Source organism: Oncorhynchus masou, chromosome 15 (genome assembly GCF_036934945.1).
Source record: "Oncorhynchus masou masou isolate Uvic2021 chromosome 15, UVic_Omas_1.1, whole genome shotgun sequence".
Taxonomy (NCBI): Eukaryota; Metazoa; Chordata; class Actinopteri; order Salmoniformes; family Salmonidae; genus Oncorhynchus; species Oncorhynchus masou.
Window position 1 is genome coordinate 44215491 of NC_088226.1, and position 15999 is coordinate 44231489.

General features: G+C 43.8%; 1 long non-coding RNA gene across 1 annotated transcript in view; it reads right to left on the reverse strand.

Moving 5' to 3' along the window:
• Window positions 1–274: 274 nt before the first annotated feature.
• Window positions 275–15999, reverse strand: part of LOC135555106 (uncharacterized) — a 48387-nt gene continuing 32662 nt past the window's right edge. The window contains exons 2-5 of the long non-coding RNA XR_010457830.1: window positions 8196–8303; window positions 7892–7987; window positions 594–709; window positions 275–332 (exon numbers count right to left, since the gene is read on the reverse strand). This is a non-coding gene — a long non-coding RNA (uncharacterized LOC135555106). The remainder of the gene's footprint in view (window positions 333–593; window positions 710–7891; window positions 7988–8195; window positions 8304–15999) is intronic.

Sequence of the window (15999 nt, forward strand, 5' to 3'; positions counted from 1 at the left end):
ACACACACACACACACACACACACACACACACACACCTATCCGGACCTCACAAACACAATTGTATTACCTGCCGCTTGTTTTAAAGATGCTCCGGCAGCAGGGACCTGCAAAAAGAGGTGTGGAGGTATTAAGTGGGGTAGGTAAGTAGGGGAGAACAGTTCTATATTCACTCTGTCATGTCTCATATGTGGATCAGATCAGCAAGACCAGTGTTTACCTCTATCGGCCTCCTGTGGTCTGGGTCCTTCCCACTTTGGGGGTGATTCTCACCTTCTCTTTCACGGGTTCAGCCCCATCAGTAGTCGGCTATTGTGCTCTTCTATAAAACTGGCTGTGAATTAAATAAGGACACACACATAGGCAAAATAAAAGTCATCATTCTACGCATGACCATTGAATATCTTTAGTACCTTCCTTTGTACACTGTAAGAAGAACAACAGTTGCTCATCCAACGGCGATGAGTCCAATTTGTCCTCTTGTGGTACCATAGGGCTTGAACTGTTTTACAGCTATATTTTTATATGAAATAAATTCTGAGCATTGTAACTATGAAATAGATGGAGGGTGATATATTTATGACAACAGCCATACCTGGGGTTCACCGCTGTATTTTTCGTCCCTGTCTGCCTGGCTAGCTCTTCCTCTCCAAATCTCAGGGGGAGCAATAACAATGGGAGCACCTTGGGGTTATCTCCACCTCCGTATCACTGCAGATTAAACAGGCTGAATTAGACTGAGCTCAGTCCAGCCGTGGTGAGAGAAGATGGGGAGAAAATGGAATTGGCCCAACGAGTGTGGGCTTCACAGCGGAGGTTGGGTGGGCCCCACGGTGCTGCTCTGTGTCTATGGCTTCAGCTCAATAATGAGGCTCTCTGAGCCTATCCTCACAGGCTACCTCAATGGGTCATGCAAGAACCTTACCACCAAACAGGTAAGGCATGTTCATAGTTTATTAATTTAGCCTTGATTTAGCCAGGTAAGTCATATCATAAATTCTATTTTATGATATCAGATGCTTTTAGGAGATAAATGCTTTGATGTGGATTTATTGTTGTATGATATATTCTGGTCATATCTGTATACTTGCCGCACAGCAAGCGGTAGCAGAGCGCCAAGTCTAGGACCAAAAGCCTCCTTAAAAGCTTCTACCCTCAAGCCAAAAGACTGCTGAACAATTCATCAAATGGCCACCGGACTATTTACATTGACCTTCCATTTGTTTTTTACACTGCTGCTACTCTCTGTTTATTATCTATGCATAGTCACTTCACCCCTACCTACATGTACAAATTACCTCCACTAACCTGTACCCCCTTACATTGACTCGGTACCGGTACCCCCTGTATATAATCTCGTTATTGTTATTTTATTGTGTTGCTTTTTATATATTTTTTACTTTAGTTTATTTGGTAAATATTTTCTTAACACTTCCTGAACTGCACTGTTGGTTAAGGGCTTGTAAGTAAGCATTTCACGGTAAGATCTACACTTGTTGTATTCGGCACATAGGACAAATAAAGTTTCAATTTATTTTTATTTATAAAACCCTCTTAGACCTCACTCCTCCTATCTGAGATACCTACTGCAGTCCTCATCTTCCACATACAACACCCGTTCTGCTAGTCACATTCTGTTAAAGGTCCCCAAAGCAACCCTGGGTCACTCCAGGTTTTTTCTCAATCTTTTCATTCAAAGACTCAATCATGGACACTCTTACTGACAGTTGTGGCTGCTTCATGTGATGTATTGTGGTCTCTACCTTCTTGCCCTTTGTGCTCTTATCTGTGCCCAATAATGTTCGTACCATGTTTTGTGCTGCTACCATGTTATGCTGCTGCCATGTTGTGTTGCTGTCATGTTGTGTTGCTACCATGCTGTGTTGTCATGTGTTGCTGCCATGCTATGTTGTTGTTCTTAACCGACTTGCCTAGTTAAATAGAGGTTCAATAAAAATTATATTAAAAACATACATATAACTATTACACATTATACTCCATGACTTTGGAATGTATTTACTATTCTTATTTACATTTAAACCCCTAAAAGCAATAAACACATAGCTGTAAAGACGGTCACTGGCAATAGACATTAAATTACCACTATTTCCCAACACCCAATAGACAGCAGCCAATAATGAAAGCATTAATTACACTGGCTAATTACCTGTGATGTCTATCGTCTCCAGATGGATCAGACCAGATGGAACTAGTCGCAGAATGGCTTTTCTTTGGCTTTGCATTGATTATAGATCTGAAACATTCCCCTATCTCCCTGGAACCCACAGGTGATTACTGTATTTAAATTACATCCTGCTTCAAGACTCCACAGTGTAAATTCTTCCGGGTGACATGCAATTGCAGTTACTATGCCTTTGACTAAGTCAATTCGGAATTTCATATTTCCCTTAAGATCCAGGTTATTGTATAGCATTGCCGATATTTGATAACAGGGTTTGGATAACTAATGTACTGTTTAATTCCATGTCTTCAGTGTAATAAAGTTTTAAACTTATGTGCTATATTACAATGAACTTGGCAATATGAATGTTATGGGAAACAAATCCAAGAAATCCATGCAAAAAGCATGAACCAAGATTGTTTTGCATGAACATCTACGATGCTTATTTGAGCTGATCTTGCGATAATATGGACTTGGTGTCAAATCTGCTCCCACTCCCCCTCTCTGGTGCTTGAGGTCGCCAGGCTGCTCATCATTACGCACACCTGTCACCATCGTTAAGCGCACCAGTGCTTCATCGAACTCACCTGGACTCTATCATGTCATTGATTGCCTCCCTCATTGATATGTCACTTCCTCAAAAAAATTGTCACGACTTCCGCCGAAGTTGGCTGCCCTCCTTGTTCGGGCGGCGATCGGTAGTCGGTGTCGCCGGTCTTCTAGCTATCATCGATCCACTTTTCATCTTCCTTTTGTTTTGTCTCGTCTTCCCACACACCTGGTCTCAATTCCCTCATTACATGTTGCGTATTTAACCCTCTGTTCCCCCCATGTCTATGTCCGGAATAGTTTTTTGTAAGTGCATGTACACGTTTTCTCTTGTGCACAACGGGCTTTGTACCCATTTGTTTGTTGTTCTGGTTTCCGGTGGTTTTATGAATAAAACTGCTCCGTTAATTACCCAGTTTTGCTCTCCTGTGCCTGACTTCCCTGCCGCCAGTTACGCACTCCCTCACAAAATTCCGCACCGCTAAAGGAGTAAGCAGGAGCAGGTGCCCCTGGTATAGGGGTGGAGGAGCATGTCCGGGAGCACGCGGCAATGATCCACCATCTTGACACCGCCATGGTCCGCGTTGTCCAAACAATGGACCGCTGGGAGAGACAGAGAGTTCTTCCAGTGCCTCCACCAGCACAACCGGGGTCTCCACTACTCGCCCCTCCTTCTCCTGGTCCCAGTGAGATTCGTCTCGCTCTTCCCCCGGGAATAAGACGGGACGGCTACACGCTGCCAGGGGTTCATTTTGCAGTTCGACCTATACCTGGCAGCCATCCACCCGCTCCTTCAGGCCGTGAGAGGGTGTCCACCCTCGTCTCGTGACTCTCTGGGAAAGTCCTGGAGTGTGCCAAAGCCATGTGGGGAGAGGGAGATGCGGCTTTGGACCATTTCATGGAGTTCGCAGTCTTCGACCACCTGCTCGAGGGTAGAGCGGCGAGTGTCCGCCTCTTCCATCTGAGGCAGGGGACGAGGAGCGCCCAGAAGTTCACCTTGGATTTTCGGACCCTGGCCGCCGGCGCAGGATGGAACGACAGGGCCCTGATCGACCATTATCATTGCAGTTTGCGCGAGGACGTCCGTCGGGTGTTGACCTGCAGAGACACCACCCTCACCTTCGACTAGCTGGTGGTCCTGTCCATCCGGCTGGATAACCTGCTGGCTACCCGCGGACATCCAGATTGGGCTCTGACGGTTCCATCCCCCCACACCACCTCTCAGATACCCATGGAGCTCGGAGGTGTGGTGCGCAGGGAGACCAGGGGAGGTTCCAGCTCGTGCACCATCTGTGGCCGCAGAGGTCACACTGCCGGTCAGTTCCTCTGGGGATTGAGGCAGCAGGCAGGGCACTCTGGCATCACCCCAGATAAGCCTGGGAGCCCTCTGTTGCACATATGTTTTTGTATGTTACTTTTTCTAAGTTGCTCTGCATTCCCAGTATAAGGCGCACGTCAATTCAGGCGCGGCTGGGAATTTTATAGATAGATTGTTCGCCCATAGTTTAGGGATCCCCATTGTTCTCAGGGCTGTGCCCTTCCACGTTCATGCCTTAGAGAGTCGACAATTAGGGTCAGGGTTGATTAGGGAGGGACCTGCATTTTCAGGGACCTGCACGGGCAGGGTGTAGTGGTGTATATTGATGACATTCTGATATACTCCGCCACACTCGCCAAGCATGTGTCCCTGGTGCGCAGCGTGCTTGGTCGCCTGTTGCAGCGTGACCTGTACGTCAAGGCTGAGAAGTGCCTGTTCTTTCAGCAATCCATCTCCTTCCTAGGGTACCACATTTCCACCTTAGGGGTGGAGATGGAGAGTGACCGCATTTCAGCCGTGCGTAATTGGCCGACCCCCACCACGGTAAAGGAGGTGCAGTGGTTTTTAGGGTTTGCCAACTACTACAGGAGGTTTATCCTGTGTTTTGGTCAGGTAGTGGCTCCCATTACCTCACTGCTGAAGGGGGGCCCGGTACGTTTGCAGTGGTCGGCTGAGGCGGACAGGGCTTTTGGTCACCTGAGGGCTCTGTTTACCTCGTCTCCCGTGCTGGCCCATCCGGATCCCTCTTTGGCTTTCATAGTGGAGGTGGACGCATCCGAGGCTGGGATAGGAGCTGTGCTCTCTCGGAGCTCGGGTATGCCACTGAAGCTCCACCCCTGTGCTTTCTTGTCGAAGAAGCTCAGCCCGGTGGAGTGAAACTATGACGTGGGGGACCAGGAGCTGTTGGCTTTCGTAAAGGCCTTGAAGGCGTGGAGACATTAGCTTGAGGGGGCTAAACACCCTTTTCTCATCTGGACTGACCACCAAAATCTGGAGTACATCCGGGCAGTGTGGAGACTGAACCCTCGTCAGGCAAGGTGGGCCATGTATTTCACCCATTCTGTTTTCACCCTGTCCTACAGACCAGGCTCCCAGAACGTGAAGGCAGACGCACTGTCCCGGCTGTATGACACAGAGGAGCGGCCCATGGATCATACACCCATACTTCCGGCCTCCTGCCTGGTAGAGCCGGTGGTGTGGGAGCTGGACGAGGACATTGAGCAGGCGTTGCGTGCAGAGCCCGCTCCCATCCAGTGTCCCGCTTGGCGTCTGTGCGTCCCGTCTGCTGTCCGTGACCGGTTGATCTATTGGGCCCACACGTCACCCTCCTCTGGTCATCCTGGTATTGGTCGGACAGTGCACTGTTTGAGCGGGAGGTCCTGGTGCCCTACCTTGGCTAAGGACGTTTCAAGTAATATATCTTATTCACATATGATTTTTATACACTTTGGAGTTTATACCTCATCAGTATAAATTAATCCACTCCCAGCAGCACACAGTTCATAGTATGGTCAGGTGGTTCTGTCATCTCCATCTATCTCCTCTCTAAAACATCCAGAATCAAAGGCATACTCGGTAATACTAATTAAAAAGAATGTGTCCCTGCTTATGTAATTTAAATGTGTCATTATCTGTTCTTCATGGAGGGATTACTGCCAATGCTAAGCTATTAGCAGGTCTGTATCATAACCCTTTCCTCTCCTTTTTGTCCTCCTCTCCTTGTCTTCACTTCCTCTCCTCCTCCTCCCCTCCTTCAGAATGTGATTTTATTTCATTAACTGTACTCTCCTCAGGCCTGGAGGGATTGATGAAATACATATTTAATACAGAGAGCGGTCATATGACTTTAGGACCTGGGCAGTCAATCAATCAATAATTGAGTTGACTAATGATTCCCTTTGTGTGTCTCTCTCAGGATCCAGATAGCCTGAGGCTTCAGCAAGGAGCGCTATGTCCTGGTGTTTGGTGTCAACAGCTTTGTGGGAATGGCCCTGCAGTCTCCCTACTGCCATCATCGTCAACACCAAGAGTCTGCAACTCACAAGTACTGCAGAGAGACATGCACTACCAGCCACACACATATACAACCACATCAAACACATACACTTACCTTACTGAAATACAATAATCTCACAAGCAATTACTGACAAAAATGATATTTAAAAAAGTGGAAGGTATGGTGGAACCGCATGTACTTTCTAGCTTGTTACTGTAAAACTAACAACAATATATTTTCATTTACACAGGTAGTTACTGTGTTATAAGACCTATGTAATGCAATGTAGCATAACTAGAGTGTTCTTCCCCCTGCAGTTCTTTGTCTATGCCAGTTACATTGCTGCCATGGCCATGCTGTTTCTCATCAGAGAAGTGTATAATCTTATTCTTTGCAGCCGATTGGTGGAGCGCATCCCAGTTGAGTGTTTATCAAAGAGAAGAACTGACCTGCCACAAGTTTAACCTCTGGCATGACACTCAAAAAGGGAAATAACATGCAGCACTGCCAACACATAAAGGGAGAAGAAAGCGATGCACCGGATACACAACACACCTGTATTACAATTGTTTGTGTCCAAGGAGTGCAATACGTGTATATAGCCATCAGAGAGCACTGTAGCCTTATGAACATGAACAACACGTTTCCAGCAGACTTTTTACAACACACACAATAAAGTATTTTGTATAGTTCTACCCTTGAGATGTGTGTGCCAAACCAAATATTTGCCATTCAGTTCCTCTACAACCACGTTCATGTGCACAATGTAATCACTATGTATATGGTCAAATTCCATTTGATTGTTTTTAATAAAAAACCTGTGCTGACCAATGCAAGTCAATGTAAAAATGTGAATAATTCATGAAGAGTGAGTATAACTGTGGGAGCCTTTTTATAGATTGCACGGATAATAGGGTAGCAGCGCAGAGATGCTTGATTCTTTACTATTGACAATTTTGTAAAAGGCTATGGGTTAGTTCTGCCCGAGTTACACATGCATAAACGCAACTTAATTCCCTTTTTGTGCACTTTTCTCTCTATGGGTATTCTGACCTTGAATTTAAGCATGGGGAAACACATGTGCTAGCCAGGTATTCATTTGGGATGGAGATCACAGAAATTGAGGTGTGGAAGAGGGGTGTCTACGGATGCGCTGTATTAACCTTGACAGTATTCTGACCTTGACTGATAATTCCACCACCTTTACTCTTGAGGAAACCATGAATATGGTCGAGCAAACCTTTCAACTCCAAGTGGAAAAACATGTGCTTTATTTTTTCCAGATAGAAGCAACACCATTCTCCATGCACAGTAATTTTATAAATTGCTAAGAGTTATGTAAGCGAGTAATCTACTTGGAGAAGGGGATTGAAAAAATAACAAATGATGTAAATCATTTTTCGCTAGAGACTGATGTGAAAACATTAATGGAAGCAAACTCAAAAGCATACAGTATCAACATGACAGGTATTTCTGCCTTTTTCCAACAGTGAAGTAAAACACACCTTATGCATCATTTAAATAGTATGGCCTTTAAACTTTTTTTTGTCATTATTATTATTTTTTCATCCCAGGAGATGAGTTTGGATTGGTCTGCTACTTTTCTCAACAACATTGATGCCCTTAATGTAGCAGGCGCTATCAACAGAGCAGTAGGAAAAAGTGATCCAGTGGAGGCTGGTGAATTAAAACATTGCGGAGGATGGGAGACCCACGGTACAGGCGCGGAATACGGAGACAACAAAGTGTTTCAAAAATCTTCTAAGACTAATTATTTTAACCTAAAGCATTTAATAAAGACATTTATTGTAGAATATTATGAGGAATGGGAATGAAGTGGCCACTTACACAGTGATGGAAAAGGGATCACAGCAGTGATTGAATGAGGGTATGAGGCATGAGTTGAACTGTTCAGAGGTTTGACCAGCGGAGGACAGGATATTACTGGGAAGACAAAAACAATACCACAACATACTACACAGACAAAAGAGCTAAGATTGAGTTAGCCCAAGCAAGGAGTAAAACCATTTATGTGTAATAATGTGATTGTTTTTGTGTATGTGATTGACTCTACATACAGTAATGAGAGAAAATTGATAGGGGTACTCTATCAATCACTCTCTAGTGCTTGGAGAGGAAACATTCAATGTACCAGTGGATGAGCGGGCACAAGAGACGTGGCTTCAGTTCATGTCAGGAGAGAGTGGCAGTGGAGTGGAGTAGCCATCACCGCTTAATCAGGGAACAGAAGGGGTCTTAGCTGTAAATACAAAAAGCAGACACATTCCATTACAGCTGCACAATCGTACGTTTGGACAATGCGTTTCTCTATGAAGTTAAACTCAGACATCTCAAAATAAATATAGTTTAACACAGACTGCTCATCTCGCCTACTTGACAAATCAAATTAGTCCAACAAACGTTCCTAAATAAAGCCCTGATCATCCACATACTTGATGATAACTGACAACTGCAAGCAGACTGGTGGCACCCTCTGGGGCCTGGAGTTTTTCCTTATATGATAACCTAACTAGGGAAACTCTGGGCCCTATAAGGGATGACAGTGATTAATCAGTTGTAAAAAGGTTTTAAATGGGCTGTGATGGGACAAGTTTTTCCTAATCAGACCACATGGTTTAAAAAACTCCTGGCCCTGGGGGGATGAAACCTCTATCAAACTGCAGCTACCTTATATTTGTTCATATAAATTATATTTAGACTAGATTAGGAGGGGGATTTCCTCTACCTAGACACATATACAACAACTGATAGACAGTAGAACTCCAAGGGCTGAGCTTGTGTTATGCATGTTTGCATCATGCAGGCCTATGCAACTGTAGGCCTAACAAAACATCTACTCACTATTATGTTGACGGATTAATTCCAGTTAACCTGTTGAAACTCCCCATCCCGGATCCGGGATCGTGACTAAAGCCTCAGGCTCATTAGCATAACGCAATGTTAACGATTTCTGAAAATCGCAAATAAAATGAAAATAATGCGTGCTCTCAAGCTTAGCCTTTTCTTAACAACACTGTCATCTCAGATTTTCAAAATATGCTTTTGAACCATAGAAATTGACTAATTTGTGTAAGATTATGCAAAGCTAGCTTAGCATTTTGAGTAAAATTTTTTTCACAAAAACCAGATAACCAAATAAATAAAATCATTTACCTTTGAAGAGCTTCGGATGTTTTCAATGAGGAGACTCTCATACCAAATAGTTTTTCCTGAAGACCGTTTTGTACTGCATCTCATTATTATGACTTCAGTCACCTACAACGTCAAACTTTTTCCGAATGACAGCTGTTTGGAATCAATCCTCAAGGTGTTTTTTCACATATCTCTTCATTGATATATCGTTCGTTTGCTTTCCTCTCTGAATCCCATGGAAAAATACTTGCAGCTGATTTCGGCGCAGGACACCGGGCGGACACCGGCGGACACCTGAAATGTGGTCTCTTATGGTCAATCTTCCAATGATCTGCCTTCACAATGCAGACACCTTGGGAAACACAGAAAGGGCAGGCTCATTCCTCTCAACATTCACATATTTCCTGGAAAACGTTCTAGGGCACGCACAGAAAATATATTGGTAGTTCTGGACACGTCAGAGTGTTTTCTTTCAAATGCTATCAATTACATGCATAGTCGAGCATCTTTTTGTGACAAAATATCTTGTTTAAAACGGGGGTTTTCATCCAAAAATGAAAAAGGCGCCCCCAGAGCATCAAGAGGTTAACCTCTTACATCTATGATTATTGGATAAAAAACGTGCCCGTTTTAAGCGCAATATTTTGTCACAAAAAGATGCTCGAATATAATTGACAGCTTTGGAAAGAGAACACTCACGTTTCCAAAACTGCAAAGATATTGTCTGTGAGTGCCCCAGAACTGATGCCACAGGCGAAACCAAGATGAAACTTCAAACAAGAAATGAGCAGGATTTTGAGGCTCATTTTTTTGTTTGGCATGTACAAAACTGAGCACATTGTGATAAAAAAACGTATTTGTAGGCATCCTTTGTATATTTGACCATAAAACTTCTGGTTTTTGGTGCGAAATTATGCGTGAATCTTCAGCTGCTTTGACATCCACGAGGCGATAAAATGCCTATGCAGGATTGATCTAATACGTTTGCTGTTTGTCACAAATGCTTGTTTTGCTATGGTTTTTTCTGGTAAAAGTGATGTACAAAACTGATTTTGAAAATCTGAGATGACAGTGTTGTTAAGAAAAATGTTGGCTAAGCTTGAGAGCTATGCTAGCTATCATTCATTTCATTTCATTTGCTATTTTCATAAATAGTTAACATTACGTTATGCTAATGAGCTTGAGGCTATAACTGGATACAGGTTTTTTTCATAGCCAAACGTGAACAAAACGGAGCGATTTGTCCTACCCAAATAATATTTTTTGAAAAACTTAACATTTGCTATCTAACTGAGAGTCTCCTCATTGAAAACATCTGAAGTTCTTCAAAGGTAAATGATTTTATTTGAATGGTTTTCTGTTTTTGTGAAAATGTTGCTGGCTGAATTCTAGGTTTATAGCTATGCTAGCTATCAATACTCTTACACAAATGCTTGTTTAGCTATGGTTGAAAAGCATAATTTGAAAATCTGAGATGACAGTGTTGTTAACAAAAGTCTAAGCTTGAGAGCAAATATATTGATTTCATTTCATTTGCGATTTTCATGAATAGTTAACGTTGCATTATGCTAATGAGCTTGAGGCTATAAATAGGATCCCGGATCTGGGATTGCTCGACGCAAGAAGTTAATAATGTTGGATCAAAAACGTATAGGCAGCCTAGCCAGCCCAATTTTGAATAAAAACTACATTTGATCACATTGACAGTTTATCCTGACACACAAATGGACTTTAAATACATGACCAATTCGTTTACCCTGACCAGATGGACAGGGCGCATAGGATGTAGCTTTATGCAGCTGCTCTTATTACTAGCCTACAGTTGTTCAGAGTGAAAAGTAGTCTTGTTTTCATGACATACAGCATTCCAGATTTCTATTGTTTATATGTAGACTAGGATGCCGCAACATTTCTGTCATGAGTTTTTGCTGGTGTCTGTCCGGAGTGATTATGTGTTATCATCTTTGCTAAATAAATACCGGAGGAAAGTGGAAAGTCTTGAGCGCACACAAAAAATGCACTGGGTCATCATCTCTATTTAACAAAACTTTCATGAATGGTGATGGAAGCTTTGGAAATCATGAGAATTGTTTTCGACATCCTAGAGAAGACAGTGACGTTTTCCAAAAAAGCTGCAAAGATACCTTGTCTTGTTGAGTGCAACTTTCCCTGTCCTGTCCTCTATCGATGCAGCTTTTCCCAGAAGCTTGAATCTGATGTGGATTTATATGCTGCACTTTTTTTTGCTGTTTAGCTGAATGGTCGATGCTTCAGGTCATGTACCCATTACTCCAAGGCTAGACTTTGGCTGTGCAATACAGGTGGCTTGATGAATGTTAACCAGCTATACCTTTTACCAGTTTTCCCCTCAATTTTCATCCTTCAGAAACTGATTCAGGTGATGTCTTTTTCGGCATTTGTACCACAGAGAAGAATGGCTGAACCCCCATAATGCTCTGTGGCACAATCCCAAAGAGATGGATGGATGCTTGTTGGTCACAATGGTGGTGCTACCCAATTCAGTTCTGTTGAAAACCTGCATTGCAAAACAGTGTATTTTAATACTTTGGTGACATATGAATATATTTAGTATAGTTTGATCTAAAAAGAATAACTTTTGTAATGTTTCTGTGTTTATGAAATTTCACTGAGGAATGGTCCAACTGCCTGCATACGGATATATTATCGTGACAAAATATCTTGTTTAAAACAGGAACGTTTTTCATCCAAAATGTTTAATAGCGCCATCCTAATGCTTAAAAAATATATTTTAACAAAATATGTCACAAGATAACTTATTTCTGTTTCAAAACTGTCAAAGATTTGTCTGTGAGTCCACCAGAACTGATGTTACAGGCATCTACCCCATTATCCCCAGTGTATTCATGCCTGTGTTCTCTGTTTGTATGTTGCAAGTTCATTTTGTTCGTCAAGCCTACCAGTGTTTTTCCCTTGGCTTGTTATTTTGCCTGAAGGCTGTTCTAGTAATACACTTTTTTTAGTTTGACACTGTCTGCATCTGGGTCTTCTCCTGAACAGTGATAGTACAAACTGGCCATGACTGACCCAGAAGACTCAGAACAGCTCCACAACACCATCTCCTCCCAAGGAGACACCATTGGAAGACACAAGGAGTTGTACACCATGACCGAGCGTTGAACACATTGCTGGAGCAACTCCACAGGTTGACTGTTAGGCAGCCTACCACAATGGTAACTTCCCAGCCCCTCTGTATCCTGGCTGTTAGCAGCGCTACTCCCCCGGCCACCTCGATTTCCCGGGAACCCTGCTTATCTCCCCCGGAATGTTTCGATGGAGTGTCGATGGGCACCTGTCAGGTATTTCTCGCTCAGTGTTCCCTCATCATCAAGCTGCAGCCCTCCTCCTTCCCCTCGGACTGCCCTAAGATAGCATACCTCATTACGCTGATGCCCAGGAGGGCTCTCGCCTGGGCTACAGCAGTATCGGAACAACAGTCACTTCAGTCTGGAGGAGATTGTGGTTTTTGATGCTCCATTATCCGGGAGAGAGGCTGCCCGGAAGTTACTCCAGCTTCGGCAAGACTCCCACAGTGTGGCAGACTATGCAGTGAATTTCCCCACGTTGGCAGCAGAGAGTGCCTGGAACCCGGAATCACTGTTCGCATGTTCCTGCACAGAGTATCGGAGGAAGTAAAGGACAAGCTTGCAGCCCGGGAATTACAGACACATCTCAACTCACTCATCGCCTTGACCATTCAGATCGATGGGTGACTACGGGAGCAAAGGAAGGAGAGTAGGTTCGATTTCACTCGTTCGCCAAAGGCTTCCACCTCGCCTCCGAGACATCCCAGAAGTCCCCAATGGTTCCGTTGCCGAGTGAACCCGAGGCTACCCAAGTTCCCCCGAGAGTCTCCGAAGTCTGCCAATACATCTCTTCCCAAGCCGATGTCACTAAGGCGGAGCTAGGCTGTCCCCAGCCAAATGGCTATAAAGGCTTCACATGAAGAGTTGCATTATTCTGGGACTACTGGTTATTTCCACTAAAAGACCAGGCTCACTGGTAGGAGAAGGTACTCTGGTGGGCTATGCAGATCATTTTTACTCATCATCGCTGCAGGGAGTGTACAGATGGATCCCGGGAAGGTGAGAGCGGTGGTGGATTCGCCCCAGCCTATGTCCAGAGTGCAACTACAACGTTTTTTGGGGATTTGCTCACTTTTATCGCTGCTTTATCCGGGGTTACAGCATCCTGGCTTCCCCTGTCTGCACACACCTCTCCCAAGGTTCCGTTCACATGGTCCCTGCTAGGAACATCCTGGACCCAGACCTTGATTTCCAACACAGGCACCCCGGTCAACCAGGTATACGCCCAGGAAGGAGGCCAGGTGGCACCCCTAGGGGGGTGGCTGCTGTCACACCCTGACCCGTTTCACCTGTCTTTATGCTTGTCTCCACCCCTCTCCGGGTGTTACCCATCTTCCTCATTATCTCCAGTGTATTTATACCTGTGTTATGTTTGTCTGTTGCCAGTTAATTTTGTTCGTCAAGCCTACCAGTATTTTCCCCCTTGCTCCTGTCTTTTTCTAGTTTATTTTGTTCTACTTTTTCCAGTTTTAACCATTCTGCCTGCCCCGACCCCGAGACTGCCTGCCATTCTGTACTTTATGGACTCTGACCTGGATTACTGACCTCTGCCTGCCTTTGACCTGTTGTTTTGCCTGCACAGTTCTAGTAATAAACTTGTGTTTCTTCGACACTGTCTGCATCTGGGTCTTCCCCTGAAATGTGATAGCGTGGACTCACTACGTGTGAAAAAACAGTTTAAAACAAGATTTTTTTAATGACTACCTCATTTCTTTACCCCACACATACAATTATCTGTAAGGTCCCTGAGTCGATCAGTGAATTTCAAACACAGATTCAACCACAAAGCCTGGGGAGGTTTTCCAGTGACTCGCAAAGAAGGGCATCTATTGGCAGATGGGTAAAAAAATACAAATAAACCAGACATTGAATAGACCTTTTAGCATGGTGAAGTTATTAATTAGACTTTGGGTGGTGTATCAATACACCCAGTCATTACAAAGATACAGGTGTACTTCCTAGGTTGCCAGAGAGGAAGGCAACCGCTCAGGGATTTCACCAAGAGGCCAATGATGACTTTAAAATAGTTACAGTTTAATGGCTGTGATAGGAAAAAAATGAGGATGAATCGACAACATTGTAGTTTCTCCACAATACTAACCTAATTGACAGAGTGAAAAGAAGGAAGCCTGTACATAATATCTAAAAATATCCAAAACATGCATCCTGTTTGCAACAAAGTACTAAAGTAATACTGCAGAAAATGTTGCAAATCATTCAACTTTTTGTCCTGAATACAACGTGCAATATTTGTGGCAAATTCAATACAACACATTACCGAGTACCACTCTCCATATTTTGAGGACTGTAAATGGACAAGTGTTGGAGGAACTACTGGATGAGAAAGGGCTTGTGAGTCTAAATGACTGCCGGGGAACCAAGATTGACTTAGTAACTGGAAAGGAATCTGCTCTGGATTTTAAGCTGATCTTAAGATCAATGGCAGGCAGATATAGTTGTGAGGTTTTTGATGAATCTACAGGGGTTGTGATCACTATCCTATCATGTGTACAGTAGGAATGAGGGTGGAAGAATCAGTAGGAAATGGATTGAGGTGGATATTTGGGAAAGTGGGGTCAGTTTCAGGAGTTGAGTGAACCTGAGCTGTCTCAGGTTGATCTCAATTCAGATATAGAAAGTGAATGATGGAGAAATAGTAGAGGCCGCAAGGCAGGTGATTCCTATGGGTACAGGGGAGAGAAAGAGTAAAGCAGTTCCCTGGTGGACTGAAGAGTGTAAGCTGTGAAGAGTAGGAACAGGGCTTTCAGAATGTTGAAAAGGTCCCATAATGACCAGCGCCTGATTCAGCATAAACAAACACAATCTGTAGTAAGGAGGATCATTAGGACAGCTACATTTGGGACAGTTTGTACATAACTGCATGTCAATGCAGCAGGTGAAAAAGATTACAAGAGAATTGCTTACTTTAGAATGTGCCTAATTCAGCTTTATGGGATACCATATCACCTGATGTGTTTGAAGTATAAGTGGGTCTGAAGTATAATCCTGTATACTCATGGGTTTATTAAGGTGGGCGATTATCCACATAGACGACCTCGCTCTATACCAACTTCCCGATGACAGCATAGACACAGAGATTGAAATGCCTGACGCTTTTGCTAAGCATTCCCTTGAGTTATCACAAGCCATTCAAAACCAAATCCGGTACGAGGGACCAATGACTGTTGATCTTATTAGCATACTAGATAAGGCACTTTTAGTTGTCCCGACTGACTACATGTCAAAAGATTGATCTGTCACCCGGTCTTGGACTCTTGGACTCTTGGACGGTGCCGGATAGTATCCTGACTGCTATCATGATCCTTGGTTTTATTTCCCTTGGCGTGTGCACCTACTACGTACACAGGCGCATACGTGCAATGGAACTACTAGGATCACCTGTGGGACAGAAGCAATCCCGATTTTCTGAAAGTTGGCAATAGATCCTAAAACCCCATCAGGTTTCCACCGCATCCCCAGCCTCCTATCCCAAAGTCCCCAATGTAAGCTTTGTCATTCAGGGTGCCATTTTTCCAAGTGCCTTAACTACCCACCTTCAAGTAGGATCGCCCCAGAATTGACATTAGAGACAATGCCATGATAGAGTCATTTAGCCAAGACCTTGGACACAGTCCAAATTAGATGATTGTGGTGTGGTAGCTATATTTGGTATATCTC